The sequence below is a fragment of the Spinacia oleracea genome, chromosome 4, assembly GCF_020520425.1.
Source record: "Spinacia oleracea cultivar Varoflay chromosome 4, BTI_SOV_V1, whole genome shotgun sequence".
In the NCBI taxonomy this organism is placed as follows: domain Eukaryota; kingdom Viridiplantae; phylum Streptophyta; class Magnoliopsida; order Caryophyllales; family Amaranthaceae; genus Spinacia; species Spinacia oleracea.
In genome coordinates, this window is record NC_079490.1 from 131,522,669 (window position 1) to 131,543,806 (window position 21,138).

The 21,138-nt window shown below is 33.8% G+C and overlaps 2 long non-coding RNA genes across 2 annotated transcripts; one reads left to right on the forward strand and one right to left on the reverse strand.

Annotated features, from left to right (window-relative positions):
- The first annotated feature begins 6,232 nt into the window (after nucleotides 1-6,232).
- On the forward strand, nucleotides 6,233-7,958 carry LOC130459879 (uncharacterized). The gene is made up of 3 exons (XR_008919590.1): nucleotides 6,233-6,553; nucleotides 7,357-7,474; nucleotides 7,618-7,958. It is a non-coding gene; the product is annotated as an uncharacterized lncRNA (long non-coding RNA).
- A 3,213-nt stretch (nucleotides 7,959-11,171) lies between these two features.
- Nucleotides 11,172-13,061, reverse strand: LOC130459394 (uncharacterized). Its single transcript, XR_008918769.1, has 3 exons — nucleotides 12,846-13,061; nucleotides 12,643-12,766; nucleotides 11,172-11,662 (listed from the first exon to the last, which is right to left on the reverse strand). It is a non-coding gene; the product is annotated as an uncharacterized lncRNA (long non-coding RNA).
- Nucleotides 13,062-21,138: the final 8,077 nt, after the last annotated feature.

Here is a 21,138-nt window from a genome sequence, read left to right on the forward strand (position 1 = left end):
TAGATATTTTAATAAGTAAATAAGTGAGGAACATGTCATTTTGGAGTTGGAGGTGGGGTAGGGTGGGTTTCTGAAATTATTTGTTTAACAGCGCGTCTCCTGTGAGACCAGTCACACCATCAACTTGATGGTGTGACGAGCGCGAAACCAATAGCGTACCTCCCCTAAAACTATAAAAAAAAAGTAATAGATCTAAACTATAGAAGTAACATACCTAAACTAAAAAAGTACCTCCTCTAAAATTATAAAAAAAAAGTAACATGTCTAAACTATAGAAGTAACATACCTAAACTAAAAATCTACCTCCCCTAAAACTATTCCGTATAAAAAAAAGTAACATGTCTAAACTATAGAAGTAACATACCTAAACTAAAAAAGTACCTCATCTAAAATTATTAAAAAAAGTAACATGTCTAAACTATAGAAGTAACATACATAAACTAAAAAGGTACCTCCCCTAAAACTAATACATATAAAAAAAGTAACATGTCTAAACTATAGAAATAACATACCTAAACTAAAAAGGTACCTCCCATAAAACTACTCCGTATTAAAAAAAAGTAACATGTCTAAACTATAGAAGTAACATACATAAACTAAAAAAAATACCTCCTCTAAAATTATTAAAAAAAAGTAACATGTCTAAACTATAAAAGTAACATACCTAAACTAAAAAGGTATCTCCCCTAAAACTACTCCGTATAAAAAAAGTAACATGTATAAACTATAGAATTAACATACCTAAACTAAAAAAAGTATTTTCTCTAAAATTATATATAAAAAAAGTAACATGTATTAACTATAGAAGTAACATACCTAAACTAAGAAGGTATCTCCCCTAAAACTACTCTGTATAAAAAAAAGTAACATGTATAAACTATAGAAGTAATATACCTAAACTAAAAAAAGTACCTCCTCTAAAATTATAAAAAAAAGTAACATTTCTAAACTATAGAAGTAACATACCTAAATTCGCAAGTGTGAACTGGTCTCACCATCAGTTGATGGTGAGGACAGTCTCATATAAGAATTTGGGTTTGTTTAATGGGATGTTGGGTCATGAGGTAAATTAGATGTATTATTTAATTAGATGATGGGGTTGATAAGTTATTAAATATGGCAAGTGTATCTCTTAAATAAATACGGCCGAAAAAAACAAGTGTATCCCTTAAATAAATACGGAGGGAGTACTAATTATGAACTTACAATCGAACAAAAAGATCGAGTAGTTAAAGAAGGTGAATGAATAAATTGTTACTCCGTATTAATTATCGATGATATCTTAGCCTATTGGTTATAACTACGAACTTGTGTGAGATATATCACAAGTTCGAATCTCCTCACTCATTTGTAATTTATATTGTCCTTTTGATTAATTAATTACCAATTATATCTTAGTTTAATAACGATGTAGATGGCGTAGTTTTGGCCTTAATGAACCTTTTCTTGTTTATTTAAGTCTTTTTACGTGAATACAAAGCTCCTTATGAGGTGGATTATAGAATGGAGATAAACAAACTTTAAAGTTAGTCTTTCACATTAGTGGATATATTAACAAAAGTAATCATTAAGCTAGGGTTTGTAAAATGGGTGTAATTGCGGTAAAACGAGTTAAGGCTCTATTTTATTCACCTTATTTTCACTTATTTCATTTTAGTTAAGTCCAGATAAGATGGTTCAGAAAAAATAAGTGTCGACCAAATATAATTTATATCTAAAATAAGTTTAATAAGTTCAAATAAGATAAGTTCAAAAAAATAAGTAAAATTAGGTGGACACGAATACTTTGTTTGGGCAAAATGATAGAAGGGAAAATAATAAGAGGGAAAGAAGAGGAAGGGGAGGGAAAAGAAACAGACTAATAGAGAGGAGAATGCCACGCTCCATTAAGGGTAGTTTAGAGGTGTTTGGGTAAGGATATGAGGGAGGGTGGGGAATCATGCATAGTTTAGAGGTGTTTTGCCATTTATTATTTATTTTTATTTTTTTTGACATGTAGAAAAGATACAAGAAAGAAACAACATAGAGGGGAGCCATTAAGGTAAAGAGAATGATTAAATTCGTGGAACAAACCGATCGAACTCCCCTAAAATCATTTAATCTGATTTTTTTCTTTTTTCTTATTATTTAATTGCAAAGGCATAATTAAAGCAGATATATACCAGCACTATAAAGTTTAAACTAGCACCACGCCACCACCCAAGTGTAAGGACAAACTGCCATAACTAACAAACTAAAAAATTAATGGCAAGAAGAAATGAAAGATACGAAATTAAGACAAAAGATGCCATAATAAGGTAATTACAACTTTAAGACATATGCCACTATTGGAGTATTCCGGTAACATCTAAATGAACTTTATAGTACCTGTCGGCTGTCGATACCTCAAAGCCGTACTCTTTCTGTTTAGAAGTGTGACACAATGTGAAACCCGATTACTATCCGAATCACGAAAATCGAATATATGGATATAGATCCGATAAAATATGAATGTTAAACGGGTGGCGGATAGGTGGATGATGAATCGGGTTGGATTCGTGGTGAACATCCAACCCGTCACCCGACCCATTATCTGATCCATCCATCCATCCGTTTATAATTATTAATTATTGTGATACAATTATGTAATTTTTAATAAAAGGGTTTCATATAAAATGACAATTTTGATGGCTACTGGTTTATTAGTCTTTTAATTATTATTTTTTAATTATTATGTTTTTAATTAATATCTACTATTTTCGCAAAAATAAAGTATCCTATACTATTTTACTTGAAGTTGGATAAAAAACTTATAATTATTTTTGAACTTATATCTGTTATACAATAGCATTGTAGATTATTTTATCAAAATTTTAATTTAATGTCTATTATATTCGCAAATATTAGTGTATTTTACTAATATAAATAAAGTCGACGATGTGTTAAATCTAACCCGTTAATCATCTGACCCACTCGATTCATCCGGAGGTGATGGATGGATTGACTGATGGATGAATCGGATGACGAATGGACCGTTCGCGGATGGAGGTAGATGGAGCTCCATCCGATCCATTGCCACCCCTTTTGACAATGTGAGTTTATGTGATATGTACTATGCATGTATTTTCAAATATATAATTTTGACCATAAAACTTAAATGCTCTGTCAGTAAAAGTTAAAACAAGTTAATTTAATAAAATTATATATCGTGACTAATTCAACACCCTATTCTATAATACAGAGTAGCATTTAGTTTTGTAGTTTCTTCATTTCACAATACATAATTGACTTTCTACGGTCTTAATATGTTAATTTTGATCATCAATACCTTTAATTACATATTAATAAAAGTTAGTTCTTTTAAAATTATCTCAATTATATAAAGGAACTCTTGAAGTTATTTTTGTAAATGCACTTTTAGTGTCCCCTATAAAATAGTCTAAAATACCCTCCATAATTTCATATCAAATTGAATTAATTAAAAAAGTTGATTGTTTTATGGAGTTGAATTTAATTAATTTAAAAACGAATTATTTAATGCAAATCACCAAATATATTAAATTAATTGAAAAATAAAATAAAAATGAGATTATATAATAGAAAAATAGTTAGTCAATCAGATTTATTCACGGTAGAAAAAAAAGTCAAAAGTAAAAAAAGAAAGTCACAATCAAGTACTTAATCACAGTCAAATATACTCCTTATTAATTACATAATTTACCTTTTCTTTCAAGTATTTTATTATGCCACATTTTTATATTGTCACAAATAAATCATATTTTAATATAATTTTTTTAAAACAAAATTCAATCAAACAAATACACTCTATAATTTTTCTACATATTATAATATTGTTTTTTATATATCTTCGCAAGCATCGCGTGCATATAAGACTAGTATAAAGATTACAGCATGCTAGCTGATAAATATTATTGAAGGGAAAATATTGTTGTGTTGTTCTAAATGGGCATACCCCTCTAATTATATTACAAATTAACAAGATATCATACACTTCGTAGGTTTTCTAAGTCATATAAACCTCTATCTTATATCATCTAGCTCGCATATAACACAACTCGACCACATACAATATTCTATCATATAGGATAACTACGTTATCACAATATCCTCCCACAATTGAAACGGAAGTTTCACGGACGTGAGATTGGAGAAATAAAAAAATATGTCATATGCTTGCCCTGTCATCTGAAGTTAATGTCCTATCATTTCGTAGATGGCTTAGAGGCCCATATCAGATATGTGCCTCCAAACACATATCTGAGGGCACGGTGGTAATTGCACCATTATTTTTAAAAACTTTTGAGTACCACATTTGAGAATTGAACACCATTTTTGAACTTCTGATCAGTACCATTTTTGAGTTTCTGAGTACCATTTTTCAACTTCTGAGTACCATATTTGAAATTATGAGTACCATATTTGAACTTATGAGTACCATATATGATATTATTTTGGTCTGATATATTTTTTATCAAAACATATCTGAGATTGGAATATAGTTACTCAATTTCGTACAAGGAAAACCAATATGCTTGTCATGTCGTTTCAAGGTAATTTCCTGTCGTTTTGAACAGGGAAAACCAATATGCTTGTCTTGTCGTTACGTACAAGGAAAACCAATATGTTTGTTCTCTTGTTTCAAGGTAATGTCATGTCGTTTCGTACAAGGAAAACCAACATGCTAGTCTTGTCGTTTTTAGGTAATGCCCTGTCATTTTGTACAAGAAAAACTAATATGTTTGTCTTGTCATTTCATGATAATGTCATGTCGTTTCAAGGTACAAGAAAAAACACATATGAATTGAACCTTGTCTCACGGTACAAGGAGAACCAAATTAATCTTGTCTCACGACACAAGGAAAGCCGAACCTTGTCTCACGGCACAAGCAGAACCAAACCCTATCTCACCGCACAAGGAGAACCTTTGACACATGGAGAAACAACAAATCATGATAACCTACTAAAACCCAGGTTGAGCACATCGTTGGTGGACAGCGGCACAATTACCCCATACCCGGGGTAAAACGGTATTTTCGCTTCATGAGTTGAAAAGTCAAACAAATTACTAAGTATCGGCAATATGACAATAATTGATACAACAATGACAATATTTTAATACAACAATGACAATATTTATGCAAATGATGATAATACTTATATAACACTTGTATACATGCTTTTACCCATTCATTTAATATGCAATACTTTTATCCATTCATTTAAGTGGTCCGTTTATTTTTTCTATTTCATTACACATGTATACATAATTTCCTTTTTGGGGTGATTGTGACAGTATTTTAATATAACAAAGACAGTATATATACAACAATGACAATACTTATGTTACCGTTGACAGTATATAAAAAGTTAGCAACACTTTTACACATTTATTTAAGGGTGGGCCATCTTTCAAATATATATTTTTTTTAGCTTGGGTATGAGGTCGTTATTTCGTTGTCCACCAGCGATGTAGTCAGCCTCCTAAAACCCCAACTTCTTACCAATTCCACGTGTATAAGACATAAAAACACCACCTAATGGAACTCCTAACACACTCCATATTCATGAACTAGTAAGATCAAACACAAACTCACAAATTACAAAAGAAACGAACAAAGAAAAACTCTCTTTAGACATCACATTATCTAACGTAGCGGAAACCTATCGAGAAAAATATTTTGAAGTTCTGGGTAATGTTTATAAATTCTATCAGTGAGTTTAATTTTTTAACCCACAACTCTACCACATACGATATTCTATCATTTAGGATAATTACGTTATCTTTAATACTAGCTTATCTAAAATAAGAAAAAAAATTATTTTGGTGATTATTCTTTAGGTAATGACCCAAGAATTTAAAGTTATGCTCACTAGGACTCCAAAAATGTTGTTGCATTTTGACGATTTTGTGTTACCTATCTAATTTTTTAATCACTTCCATTATTTTTATTTTGTAATATGGTATGTGAACTATAGTTTATGATAATTAAATAATGTATGTATCTTAAAATATTTTCTTTTGGTCCTTAAAGTTCTTCCTACTTTCCATTTTCATTTGTTTCATAACCTTCGATCTTCTTACTTTCACTTTACATCAACTTTTGTGTCAGGCGGAATGACAGGCGCGTGGAGGTACGACCAACTCACTTGCCCATGCGCGCGTGAAGTCACGCGCGTAAAAATCATTTTTTTCTTTCTCCTCCTTGTTTCCTCTGCCCATCCTTCAGTCTCTTCTCTCTCCTCTCCTCTCTTCTCTCCTCTCTTCTCTCTCTCATTCATCTTGCCTTCATCTATCATCGCCAGAGACAATAACCACCACCACAATCATGTCCACCAGGTTTTGATGTCAACGTTCTACACCTTTTGATCTCCTTTTAGTTTCAATTTCAAGTTTCATCTAAACCCTAATTGAATCTTCGATTATCGATTTTCTGACAACATGAGGCGGTGGTGGAGGTGCGGATGGACGCCGCTATGGAAGCGATGGGTTTCGGTAGGTCGAGACTGATCGGAGGTTAGGGTTGACGTTTCCTTGCCGCCGTCGCCATCGGAGGTTAGGGTTTTTCTGATTTTAATTTTAATTCATTCGCTTTTATGTTTGTTGTCTTGCAATTGATTGATTTTTTCATCTGTTTGTGTTGTTGCTGGAGAATTGTGTAACAAACAATGAATTTGAATGATTTGGTTGAGATTGTTCTTTATTTAGTTTTGTGATTGAAGTTGTGATTTGGGGTTCTTTAGTTAAACTTTTTTTGTTTTTAGTTATTTCTTGTTAACTTTAGTTTTGATTTGTGGTACTTTAGTATGTGACATGCTTAGTTATGAATTAATTAGTTAATGATTTCTCATATTTAGTTATCTTTTTGTTGTGCTTAGTTTTCAGTTATGAATTAAATTAGTTAATCCATGGTCATATTTAGTTAAGAATTTGCTTCGTTTAGTTAAGATTTGTGGGAGTTCATCCAGTCGGCAAACCTAAGACCAAAGCACCCAAATTCATACTGAAGTTCCGCCATTAATTGCTTGCGTGTTTCAGTTCCCAAAGTCCCCATAGTAGTCTTGGCATGGTAAGCTAATGATATTGTTATGTACTGTGCATGATGGCATTCTAGCATGGCTTCCCACATCCTGATGAATCTGCAAGAAATCAATGACTTAATCTAAGTACTAAATGGAAACGGCAAGATTCCACTATTAATGTTTTACTCTATTATATCCCTGATGCTAGGAAGATGGTTGAGGCATGTGCTTTGTTTTGCTTCTTTTTTCTTCATATTTTCTTTTATCGGATCGATTTATTATTCTAAGTACCTGCCAGAAAAATGGAACAGGGCTAATATCTTACCCTGTAATCAGTTCAGTGAGTTGTGGCTGCAACTCTTGCATCTCTCATTTTCTCGATGCGCTTTGCTATGGAATCAACAGCATGAAGACCCACTCTGATGCGCTGAGTGCAGATCTTTAACAGCTACAGGTGCTATGGTTTTATCAATGACATGAGTACTAAGATCCTTCGCAAACTGATGCCTGAGTTGTGTCACATTTCCTGTCATGAATACTTAAACTTTTGTAGTTTATTCCATCTTGGTGAAGCTTACTTGTTGTTCTTCTATTTAGGTGTGTTTGGTTCAACCAAAGTCAGAAATCGAACTTCAGTTTGAATCGACTAAATTGAGCACTCATTGGGGCTATCTTAGTGCAATAGCCTTGGGACAACTTTTGGAACAATTGCTTTGACAAGTGGTTTCTTTGTCAAGCCTGGTGCAACATTCGGTGACTACCTGGCTAAGATACACGAGAGAACAATGAATTAGAGGCAACACGATCAACTCCTCATTGGTAATATTCCGATGTTGAAGTTTTTGGGATCTTTAGTTGAACTAATGTTGTATTTAGTTATGAAATAAGATGTTTTAGTATTCTCTTCACTTATATCAACTATTGTTTTCAAACCGTGATTTGGGCTTTAGTTAAACTCATGTTGTATTTAGTTATGAAATATGATGGTTTAGTTATATTTTCTTCATTTATGTCAATTATTGATTTAGTGAAAATATTTTTGTTGCTGACTTATTACTCAAGTTGATTTTATTAGTACAAGCTGATTGAAATGGGGCCTTTATACCGTAGGGCATTCCCTAGCTAGCTTCAATGAGAATTGAGAATGTCAATGCTAGCTAAAGACATGAGTTTTAGGAATAATAAAACTTTTGAAGGGCCGAAGTTCAAATGAAAGCTAATAAGTTCACGCAATAAAAATTCAGGATTATTCTGAACTAAACAAAGTTAACTTTAATTAAAACAGAATTATTCTTAACTAAATATAACAAAGTATAACTAAAACAAAAAATAACTTTAATGAAAAGAATGTAACTAAACCATAAAATTATATAAATAAATCGAAATTATTCTTAACTAAAACACGATAATTCTTAACTAAACATAAGAAAATCTTAACTAAAACTCATAAATGCTTAACTAATACTCAGAAACACATAAATAAAACACGACAAATATTAAATAAACCTAAGAAAATCTTAACTAACAAAATGTTAAGGTATAAAGACAATAGTTAAACGTATGAGTCGAATAGTTATGATTTTCAAACAAACTTATTATTAACTAAAACTCCGAGAATCATAACTAAAACTCATAAAATCTTAACTATTTAGTTTCAATGCTTAACTAATTAAAATAATATTGTTTTAATTACACTTTTATTATATTAGTAATGAAATAAAATGGTTTTGTTAAGTCATTTTTGTTTTAGTTATATATTTGTTATATTTTGTCTAAGTATAATATCGTTTTAGTTACAATTAAATTTCCTTTTAGTTATGATTAAATTGGTCTTACTTAAAAATTATTTCATTTTAGTTAAGGTTTTATTCGCTTTAGTTAATGATATTTTTGTTTTAGTTAAGAATAATTTGTTCTCTAGGTGCTTAACTAATTGGTTCAATTGCTTAACTAATTGGTTCCATTGCTTAACAAATACTTGTTTATTTTCGGTAACTTATTAATTCCATTGCTTAACTAATTAGATCCATTGCTTTAATTAATTTATTTCATTGCTTAATTAGTTAGTTTCATTGCTTAACTAATTGGTCCGATTGCTTAACTAATTAGTTCTAATGCTTAACTAATTGATTCCGTTGTTTAACTAATTTGTTTTATTGCATAACTAATTGATTTTCGAGTTTAACTAATTAGTTTCAACGCTTAACTAGCTAATTAAGATAATTTTGTTTTATTTACACTTTTATTATATTAGTAATGAAATAAAAGGTTTAGTTAAGTCATTTTTTGTTTTAGTTATATATTTTTTATATTTAGTTAAGTATAATATCGTTTTAGTTACAATTAAATTTTCTTTTAGTTAAGATTAAATTGTCTTAGTTAAAAATTATTTCGTTTACTTACGATTAAATTTGCATTAGTTAATAATATTTTTGTTTTAGTTAAGAATAATTGGTTCTCTAGGTGCTTAACTAATCGGTTTCATTGTTTAACAAATTGGTTCAATTGCTTAACTAATTGGTTCAATTGCTTAACAAATCGGTTTCTTGCTTGACTAATTGGTTTCGTTGCTTACTAATTGGTTTCATTGCTTACTAATTGGTTTCGTTGCTTGACTAATTGGTTTCATTTCTTACTAATTGGTTTCATTGCTTAACTGATTGGTTCAATTGCTTAACTAATTGGTTCTCTAGGTGCTTAACGAATTGGTTTCATTGCTTAACTAATTGGTTCAATTACTTAACAAATTGGTTCCATTGTTTAACTAATTTGTTTCTTGCTTGACTAATTGGTTTCGTTGCTTACTAATTGGTTTCGTTGCTTGAGTAATTGGTTTTGTTGCTTGACTAATTAGTTCAAGTGCTTAACTAATTAGTAAAAGTGCATAACTAATTGTTACAGTGCTTAACTAATTGATTTCAGTGCTTAACTAATTGATTCTAGTGGTTAAATAATTGGTTCCATTACTTAATTATTTGGTTTCTGTGCTTAACTGATTGGTTATATTGCTTAACTAGTTGGTTCTAGTGCTTAAAAACACGTAACTTAAACAAAATTATTTTTAACGATGACAAATATAACTTAACAGGAATGAGGAATAACTAATTAGTTCAAATGCATAACTAATTAGTTTAAATGAGTAACTAATTAGTTCCACTGCTTAATTAATTGGTTCAATTGCTCAACTAATTAGTGCTAGTGCTTAACTAATTGGTTTAATTGCTTAACTAATTGGTTCAGTTGCTTAACTAATTAGTATAAGTGCTTAACTAATTGGTTCAATTGCTTAACTAATTCAATTTCATTGCTTAAATAATTGGTTCGATTGCTTAACTAATTGAATTTCAGGTTTAACTAAATGGTTCCACTGCTTTAACTAATTGGTTACGAATAATTTCGTTTTAGTTATGAATATATTTCTTTTAGTTCGGAAATTTTTTGTTTTAGTTAAATATAAATTTGTTTTATATATTTAAGATTAAAATTTTGAGGTTTAGTTATGGTTTTGTGACTTTTAGTTAAGATTTTCTTAGTTTTAGTTACGTATATTTGAAAAGATGGGTCAAAGCCCAAAAACATTACACCTAGCCCAATATAATATCACTTTAAGTTCACCAGTAAATAATTTTCATTAATCGATTTATCTTACCTAAAACACGATATTTTTCAACTAAACCTAAGAAAATCTTAACTAAAACTTATAAAATCTTAACTAAACTTAGAAACACGTAACTAAAACTTCTGAAATCATAACTAAAACTCCGAAAATCTTAACTAAAACTTCTAAAATCAAAACTTAAACACAAAAACCCAAAAAATCATTACTAAACCTCAAAAATTCTAAGGTGAACTAAAAGGAAATTATTTACAACTAAAACATAGTTATTCTCAACTAAAACGAAATAATGATAAACTAAAAAATAATATGCTTAACAAAAACAAAACTATTCACAACTGTTAACTAAAAAAATAATTTGACTTAAATGGAAAAATAGAACTAAAACACATTATTTCTTGACTAAATATAACAAAAATACAACTAAAACAAAAAAGACTTAAATGCCAAAAATGTAACTAAATCATTGTATTTCGTAACTAAATATAACAAACACGTAACTTAAAAACAATAATTATAAACTAAAACGATAAAGTACTAATATAAAATTATCATAACTAAAACGAAATTAATTGTAACTACAACAAAAAATAACCAAAACCTTTACATGATTTAATCATTAACTAAACCATAAGTGTCATCATTGACATCAGCCTTAGCAAGCACCCGCCTCCACCACTCCACTCGCCGCCAACGTTTGGTCTCATGACTTATCGGAGTAACAACCTATGCAGCAAGCCTAGCGCCACAAACCCACGCTAACCCTTACGAGGCTTCTGCAGTTGTTGTTTCCCTCAATAATAACATCATCTTTGGAAATGCATCAGAAACATGCCAAGATCACAATTGACTCAACAACTCGAGGATGTTGACTGCAAATTCCCAACATCTTGACTACTACGCTTCCAAGACAGTCTCCCAAGTCCAAACTGATAAGATCTGCTTTAACCACCTGCAGACATCAGCAATGCAGTTTTGCCCCTACATTTTCCTCCAATTGAACCAGGTTCATCAAACCAAGCAGACCTGCAGCGCACTACAGTATTAGAGGCACCTAAAAACACACTGAACAAGAACACAAACGATAGACAACAGTCGAAGAAGATAGAGCAGATGAGCAACTCATCTGAACCAACAGTTAGGCCAAGGATGCTTTGGCTATAACTAAATCAAACCGGAACAACCATGAAGAATAAAGGTATCAAACCTCTGAACAACAAGGAAGCTAAATATAGATTTGTTTTATTTAAGATTAAATTTTTGAGGTTTAGTTATGATTTTATGACTTTTAGTTATGATTTAATAGCTGCAATTGTATGCAACAAAAGTACTCCTATATGACTTAACAGTTGAACAAAACATGGAAACTAATTAGTGGCAACAACGACATGAAAAACTGGGAAAATACGCAGGGATTTAACAACGATACTACGTATAGGAACCTGCTCTCATCTGAACCTACTCTAGCTAGAACTAAATCACAAAAGAACAAGAACCTCTCATTAGACTATATGTATTATGTAGCGGGCAACCGACACTAGCAATATATTGGTTGTGAAAGCAACAAGCATCATTCCAAATCTGTTAAACACAACAGTATTATCGCAGGGCGCTACACAGGGTGTTCCTACACTCCTATCCATGACAGATTAATTGACAGAGAACCGAACGAGCTAAAATGTATCACTTCTGATAACAAAAAAACCATTCTTATTCGACAGCCAAATCAATTGGAAACTAAAATCACTACTGTCAATAATAGACATAAATGAAGAAAATATAACTAAAGCATCATATTTCATAACTAAATGCAACAAAAGTTTAACTAAAGAGCCTCAAATCACAACATGAATCGCAAAAAAAAAAAGAAATAATAAAAAAAAAATTGGCAAGGAATCACAAAATTAAATAAAAGGATTTAACTATTAAAGACTTCATCATGACTAAAACAAATTTAGTTGTAACTATATCAACAACATTAAACAAAAAGATGAAAATTAAAAAACCTAAAATCAGAAGATGAAAGTAGTGCCTTAGCTGCCACCGTCGTTCAATGCTCCATTCCATTGTGCTCTCCTCCCATCTTCGACGCATGATGCGACAAGGTTAATCACCAACGCCACCTTCATGCTAGGAAAATCGATAAAATCAAACAAAAATCTAAAACCAGAAGATGAAGGGCAATGGAGGAGAGAGATGGAAGAATCACCTCGTTGCCGATTCATTCTCGATCTTGTCGTCGCCGTCGCAAACAGGTTTGAGGCGAGGGATAGGCGAAGAGTATCAAGAGGAGAGAGACAGAGATCGAGAATGTCTCCTTGCTCCCAGGCGGCGAGTTTTGCCACCACGGTTCTCCACCACCGTCGATTTTAAAGAGAGAAACACAAAGGGTTTGAGGAGAGAGAGGGAGGCATCGGGTTCGAGAGGAGAGAGAAACAAAATAGAGTTTCGAAATCAGGTAAAAATAGATATTTATATAACCCGTAAATTAAAACCACGGATCTTTTTTACCCGCGAACTGACCCGCAACACACCCATGGGTGGGTGGTCTGACCGGTCAGGTAGTCTTTTTAAAATGTGTGTATTCACTTTATTCCTTAGTAAGTACTCCATATTTGGTAAACTAAAATAAAATTTAATTCCCTTCTACGTTCACTTAATTGTAGAACCTATGCAAATAACCCACATTATCGATCAATAAACTGCACCAACTTTTCTTTGACAAAGTGACAAACGAACTCAATGCTACACGTACCCTCTCCCTAGCTTTATGCGGATCGTCAAAGAAGAGATCGAGCGAGTGATCCTTATGTATCCGATGTTATATTTATACGAAGTATATTGTTTAAAGAAAAGATACAATAATATAACATCATACCTACCGTGTAGGTATTACAGCTAGTTGAACGAGAAGCCCAGAAATAAACCTATATGATCCAAATTGTCGCCGAACATGAGGTCATGCAATGACCGAGTCAGAATTCCTAGGTTGGGGTACAAGACATTTACATCAAATTCTAAATATTTTATACGTGTATTTAAAAATGTTTAGCGGAGTGTTTATGCCAAAATTCGTATGGAGACGACTTTCGGCTAGGATCGACACTAACTAAGCAAAGAATTAATAACACAAATAAAGGAGACACGACACAGAGAAGTGTTGACGCGGAAAACCCAGGAATAAGGTAAAAAACCGCGGATAGCTATGAGGCTATCAATCCACTAAGTATTCTATATGATTGTTTATGCTTTTCTTTGATATTGAAAATCTAAAGTACAATGATGAGTGCTAAAGACAGTTGATAGCTTAAGAGTTTAAGTGCTTGAGTGAACCTCTCTTCAACACGCCGTTCTTTCTGCTTTTATATGCCAAGTGCTAACGGTTCTATTGGTTGGGAAGATCCCTGGAAGATAGGGATTCCTCCTTGGCCGTTGCTCACGTCTTCAACAAACTCCCTAATCTTCGGTCAAAGCTTGGACTTCTTCCCATCTTATGACGGCGTGGCCCATGTTGGGCTTCTGGGCTTGGAACTTGACTTATCTCCTCTTGTCGCCAGAGCCTTGTCGCTGGTCTCACGTCGCCCAGGCTTTGTCGCCTGTCGCTTCACTCGACAGGCTCACTTGACACGACGCCACCTGCGACACGATGATACCTGGATGGCACGACAATATCAGACGTCAAAGCAGTTATGTCGTTAGTCCAATAAAGTGGGATAACACGGAGTATAAAATATATGGAGTACTAAACTTGGACATGTTTATTTATTCAAGTACTGTTTACATACGAAAATGAAAGGAAAAAATAAAATTTTAAAAAAAGAAAGCGAAACAAACAAGAATGAAAGGAAAAAATAATGCAAACCCAATGAGAAATTGAAGTTAAAAACCGGAAAAGGATAAAAGTATCCGCAGTTGGGATTCGAACCTTTTATCATAGGTTCAAAACACCTTACGTGGCTCCTTCAACCACTGGGGCAAGGAAGATTGATGGAATTTGTTTACAGTTACTATTAACTATCGCTTATTTTTTTAAAAATCTTTGGGCGAGGGAGGGGGGACTGCCCCCACCACCCCCCTGTCTCCGGTAGTGAGGTCATGAGTTCAATTCTTAATTACTTGTGATATGTACTAAACAAGAGCACCTAGGTTACAACAGAGTTAGAGCACCCTGTACTAAAATGCATATATGTTAGGGAAGTTATGTTGTGGTTGTGATACCATGAGAAATCTATTTGCTATGAATTTTTTTTCGAGCTTGATGTTATTGATGATCATACATTTATAGTACAAGAAGGAAGCTAGGCTACAACACTGCCATAAACTAAGTCTACTATAATTACTAACTAGAATTAAACTTGTGCGATACACGGATCAATACATTAAAATTACAGGGGAATGCATGATTTGTTACTTTTTTATGGGATAAAACTATTAATGACAGGATTTCTGTCGTAAAAGAACAATTACAACGTGATTCCGTCACAAACCTAGATACCCTGTCGTAGAATATTTCACTTAAAGCACGGGATTTGAGCCCGTCATAAATAGACTTTCGTTAATGAGATTTTTTTTATGTAATATAGTTGTATTATTATATAGAACATGGTAGTTGACTCCTAATAAAATTTATCTATTATTATCTTTTACTAATTATTTATTTATTATTTAGAATCCTAGCAAAATTTATCTCTTATTGTCTTTTACACGTATTTGACTCCTATTATATTCAATTTTATCTCATTATTTATCATTTAAAAATAAAATTAATATTTGATTATGTGACTGGACAATCCTACGTGGACGCTCTAAATGCTCTTGAAAAAACTTCTCTTTACATATATATATATATATATATATATATATATATATATATATATATATATATATATATATATATATATATATATATATATATGTATGTATAGGACCAGGTTCTGGTGAGAACCTCCTTAAGATGAGAACCTCTCTTATAATGAGAACCTCTGATAGTTGTTGGATTAAAATAAAACAGACGGATAGTAAACATATGATCAAGAAAAGTAAACACAATATCGACAGAAAGTAAACACAAGATCGGAAAAAGTAAACACAACATCGAGCAAAAGTAAACACAATATAATCAAAAGTAAACGCACTATCGACAGAAAGTAAACAAAAGATCAAAAAAAGTAACACGGCATCGAGTAGAAGGAAAACACAATAAAATCAAAAGTAAACACAATATCGACCTAAAGTAAACACAAGATCAGACAAAGTAAACACAAGATTAGAAAAAGTAAACACAACATCGGATAAAAGTAAACAAAAAATAATAAAAAGTAAACACAACATCGACAAAAAGTAAACACGACAGCAGAAAAAGTAAACACAGCATCAACAAACGAATAAGAACTAAAAACCCTAATTTCACTTGTTCGAAAATAAAAATTGAAAAGGGGATTACCTGGGCAACGGAAGAAACGAAAAACAAATCCCAGAATATGAATTTAGAAGAAGAAGATATGAGAAAGAAGGAGGAAGAGATTGAAAGAGAGAGAGAGAAAGTGAGAGAATTCGCAGGGGAGGAGGGAGGAAGAGAGAGAAAGAAATTCTGAAAATTGAGGAGTAGGGGGAGGTCATTCAACGCGGGTCAATTACCATTTTACCCTTACTAATTTCGAAATTTCGGGTAGCTTTACAGCCATTAGATTCAATTGATCGACGACTGAGATTAGTTCTCAGTTCTCATCTTTTAAGTTGAGAACTGAGAACTAATCTCAGCCGTCGATCAAACAAATTCAACGACCAAAAATCTACCCGACATACAGAAAAATGTAAGGGTGGATTAGTAATTTCATCCGCGCAAAGGACCTCTCACAAACATTCTTTTTCATAATTCTTTCTCTCTCTCCTTTCAACTGTTAGGTTATGACAAATATAAAACATATATTTCATGCGGAAAAATCATAAAGCCAGGAATCCAAATTAATTGCCACATAACAATTAGCATAATTTAGGATGCATACATTCGAAGCGTGCCTTCCCTAGGTGCTCCCGAACCGAACAAGAACAAGTTTAGGACTCCAAGTGTAGTCCCTCCGTAGATAGTCCACAGCACGTTCGGATCCGCCTTAGATTCAATTAACTAGAATTTAGCCTAAGATTTTATGTTATTTGGTTATAATTTTGTGGCAAATTATTAACTTTAGTTTTTAACTTAAAAATATATGAATACTTGAATTGATGTATTATAAATTGTGATTGCCATCACCTATTTATAGGGTAGGATTATCGGAACTAGAAATCTACTAGGATTCAACTTATCTAATCTTATTAGAATTCGATACCAATTAAATCTATTAAGTTAGTGTTTAACTCAACAACTAACTCTAGTAGTTTTAGGAAAATAATCTTTAATCGAACTAATCCTAAACGCTTAAGGATTCGATGCATGCATGAACTCAAGACACACACACGCACATCCCACGAAGGGCGCTGGGCGCGCGCGCGCGAAGCTCGGCCCAGCAGCGCTGGCTCGCAGCCAATGCTAGCTTGGGCGCGCCAGCCTGCTGGCCTTGCCTTGCTCGCTGGACCTGGCCTTGCGTGCTGCTTGGCTGGGCCTTGCGTGCCTTGGCGGGCTGCTGGCTCGCATTGCTGTGCGCGGGCTTCGCTAGGCGCAGGCCTGGCTTCGTGCTGGGCCTTGCGTCTAGCAACCTCGTCCGATGTTTATTTGGTACGACGCGCTTTCTATTAATTTTCTGATTCCGGAATTCATTTCCGATTCGAACAATATTTAATATTTCGGATTCCGGAATTAATTTCCGTTTCGAACAAATATTTAATATTTCCGATTCCGACAATATTTCCGTTTTCGACAATATTTCCGATTCCGGCAATATTTCCATTTCCGATAATATTTTCCGATACGTACCATGTTTCCGTTTCCGGCAACATCTACGACTTGGATAATATTTATATTTCCGATACGATCCATATTTCCGTTTCCGGCAATATCATCGTTTCCGGAGTATTCATAATTTTCCTTTTGACGATTTCAGCTCCCACTGGAACCGAGATCCGTCGATTCCGAATATCCATAAATGGAGTATTTAATTCACTTAAATACTTGATCCGTTCACGCACTATTTGTGTGACCCTACGGGTTCAGTCAAGAGTAAGTTGTGGATTAATATTATTAATTCCACTTGAACTAAAGCGGTCTCTAGCTAGGCATACAGTTCACTTGATCTCACTGAATTATTAACTTGTATAATTAATTAATACTGAACCGCATTTATTAGACTTAACATTGAATGCATACTTGGACCAAGGGCATTATTTCCTTCAGTCTCCCACTTGTCCTTAAGGACAAGTGTGCATTTCCTAATTCCTTAGTCGCTTGATGCTTGCTCATGAACATAAGGTAAGAGTTGTCATCCTTATTATGTCCAGAGGTATTTCTCGGTTTCAGAGTTCAACTGATCAAATAAATAGATAAATAAGCCTATGATTCATCTTAGCACGGCCATGCATTTTACAGTTTCTAGCTCTCCGAGTGGCCTTGTACAACTTTCAGCATCTCATCCCGATTTATGGGAGGACAATCCTATCTTGCGGTCTTGAGATTAGACTTCGTTTGATAGGTGATTACCCGAGCGTTGCCGTTATAACCTCCTTTTACGGTGCGACGGTTGATAACGTCAAAGTAACCAGTTCTCAAACAAGTAATCTCAAATCACTCAGGTATTGAGTTTTAGTGTCTAATAATTTTAATGAAATTTACTTATGACATATTTTCTCCTTATACAGTTAAGCTTCATAGGTCTGTCCGATACTAGTCTTCCCAAAGTAAGTATCTATGCAAATGATTGCGACATTGCCATGTCCACATAGTTCAAGAAACAGAACTACTAGTCATCTTGCATTCTAGTCGTCTAGCGTTTTCTATGCGTCCATCTTTATAGAAAACTCCGACCAGGGACCATTTTCAACTTTTGACATTTAAGTTCACTTGATAGACATTTCTTAGTCACAGGACTGGTCCTGACAGTCTATCTTGAATATATCGTCAAATTGAAGGGACTCATCATTTAATAAACCACACATAAAATGGAAAAATGAATTCTATTCATGAATGGTTAACCAATAACGTTTTACAAAGTATTAAACTATAAAACATTAAAATATTAAATAAGGACATCGAAGCCGTTCTCCAAAATGCTTGATTCCCATAGCTGCAGTGTGCGAGTTGTGCTTCGCTTGCGGCAGAGGTTTAGTTAATGAATCTGAGATGTTATCGTCAGTTCCAATCTTGCTTATCTCGACTTCTTTTCTTTCAACGAACTCTCGTAGAAGGTGAAATCTACGAAGTACATGCTTGACTCTCTGGTGGTGTCTAGGATCCTTTGCATGTGCAATATCTCCGTTATTATCACAATATAGAGCTATTTGTCCTTTAATGGAAGGGACTACACCAAGTTCACCTATGAACTTCCTTAGCCAAATAGCTTCCTTTGCTGCTTCATGTGTAGCAATGTACTCCGCTTCAGTTGTAGAATCCGCAATGGTGCTTTGCTTAGCACTTTTCCAGCTTATTGCTCCTCCGTTGAGGCAGCAGACAAACACATATTGTGATCTGAAATCATCCTTGTCGGTTTGGAAACTTGTGTCCATATAGCCTTTAACAATTAATTCATCATCTCCACCATAGACCAGGAAATCATCTTTGTGCCTTTTTAGGTACTTCAGAATATTCTTGGCAGCAGTCTAATGTGCCTATCCCGAGTCTGACTGGTATCTGCTCGTAGCACTGAGTGCGTACGCAACATCCGAGCGTGTACATATCATAGAATACATTATTGAACCAATCAATGATGCATATGGAATCCCACTCATTCGTCTACGCTCATCCAGTGTTTTTGGGCACTGAGTCTTAATTAGAGTCATTCCATGAGACATGGGTAGGTAGCCTCGCTTGGAGTCTGCCATATTGAACCTTTCAAGCACCTTATTGATATAAGTGCTTTGACTGAGTCCAATCATCTTTTTAGATCTATCTCTGTAAATCTTGATGCCCAGTATGTAATGTGCTTCTCCTAGATCCTTCATCGAAAAACATTTCCCAAGCCAAATCTTGACAGAGTTCAATATAGGAATGTCATTTCCGATAAGTAATATGTCGTCGACATATAATACTAGAAAAGAAATTTTGCTCCCACTTACCTTCTTGTATACACAAGATTCGTCTGCGTTCTTGACGAAGCCAAAGTCACTGACTGCTTCATCAAAACGTATATTCCAGCTCCTTGATGCTTGCTTTAATCGGTAGATGGATTTCCTAAGCTTGCATACCTTTTTAGCATTCTTTGGATCCTCAAAACCCTCAAGTTGTGTCATAAACACATTTTCTGTTAAAACGTCGTTTAAGAAAGCGGTTTTGACATCCATCTGCCCTATTTCGTAATCATAAGATGCAGCGATTGCTAACATTATCCGAATAGACTTTAGCATTGCAACTGGTGAAAAGGTTTCATCGTAATCCACACCGTGGACTTGCCTGTAACCTTTTGCAACCAATCTAGCTTTGAAAAATTCTAGTTTCCCATCCTTGTCCTTTTTCAGTTTGAAAACCCATTTGCTTCCTATGGCTTGGTAACCATCTGGCAAATCGACCAAATCCCAAACTTGGTTTTCAGACATGGAGTCTAACTCATATGGCATCGCTTCTTTCCATTGCTTGGAGCTAGGGCTCGTCATAACTTGTTTGTAAGTCGCAGGTTCATCACTTTCAATTAATAGAACTTCATAGCTCTCGTTCGTCAAAATACCTAAGTACCTTTCCGGTTGAGATCTATATCTCTGCGATCTACGCGGGGTTACATTTCTTGATGGTCCTTGATTCTCACCAGATACTTCTAAAGATCTCTGAGTTTCATCCTGAATGTCATCTTGGGCATTCTCTAGATTTTGTTGTTCGACTCGAATTTCTTCAAGGTCTACTTTTCTCCCACTTGTCATTTTGGAAATGTGATCTCTTTCCAAAAATATACCATCTCGAGCAACAAACACCTTGTTCTCAGATGTATTGTAGACGTAATACCCCTTTGTTTCCTTTGGATAGCCCACAAGGATACATTTGTCAGATTTTGGTTGAAGTTTGTCTGAAATTAATCGTTTGACGTCTACTTCGCAACCTTAAATCTTAAGAAAAGACACATTTGGAGGCTTTCTAAACCATAACTCATATGGAGTCTATTCGACAGCTTTATACGGAGCTCTATTTATATTGAGTACAGTTGTGTTTAGTGCATGTCCCCAAAATTCTATTGGAAGTTCAGCCTGACCCATCATTGATCTAACCATGTCTAGGAAGGTTCTATTCCTCCGTTCTGACACACCGTTCCATTAAGGTGTTCCGGGAGGAGTCAATTCTGATAGAATTCCACATTCATTAAGATGGTCATCAAATTCATAGCTCAGATATTCACCGCCTCTATCAGACCGCAGTGCCTTAATCTTCTTGC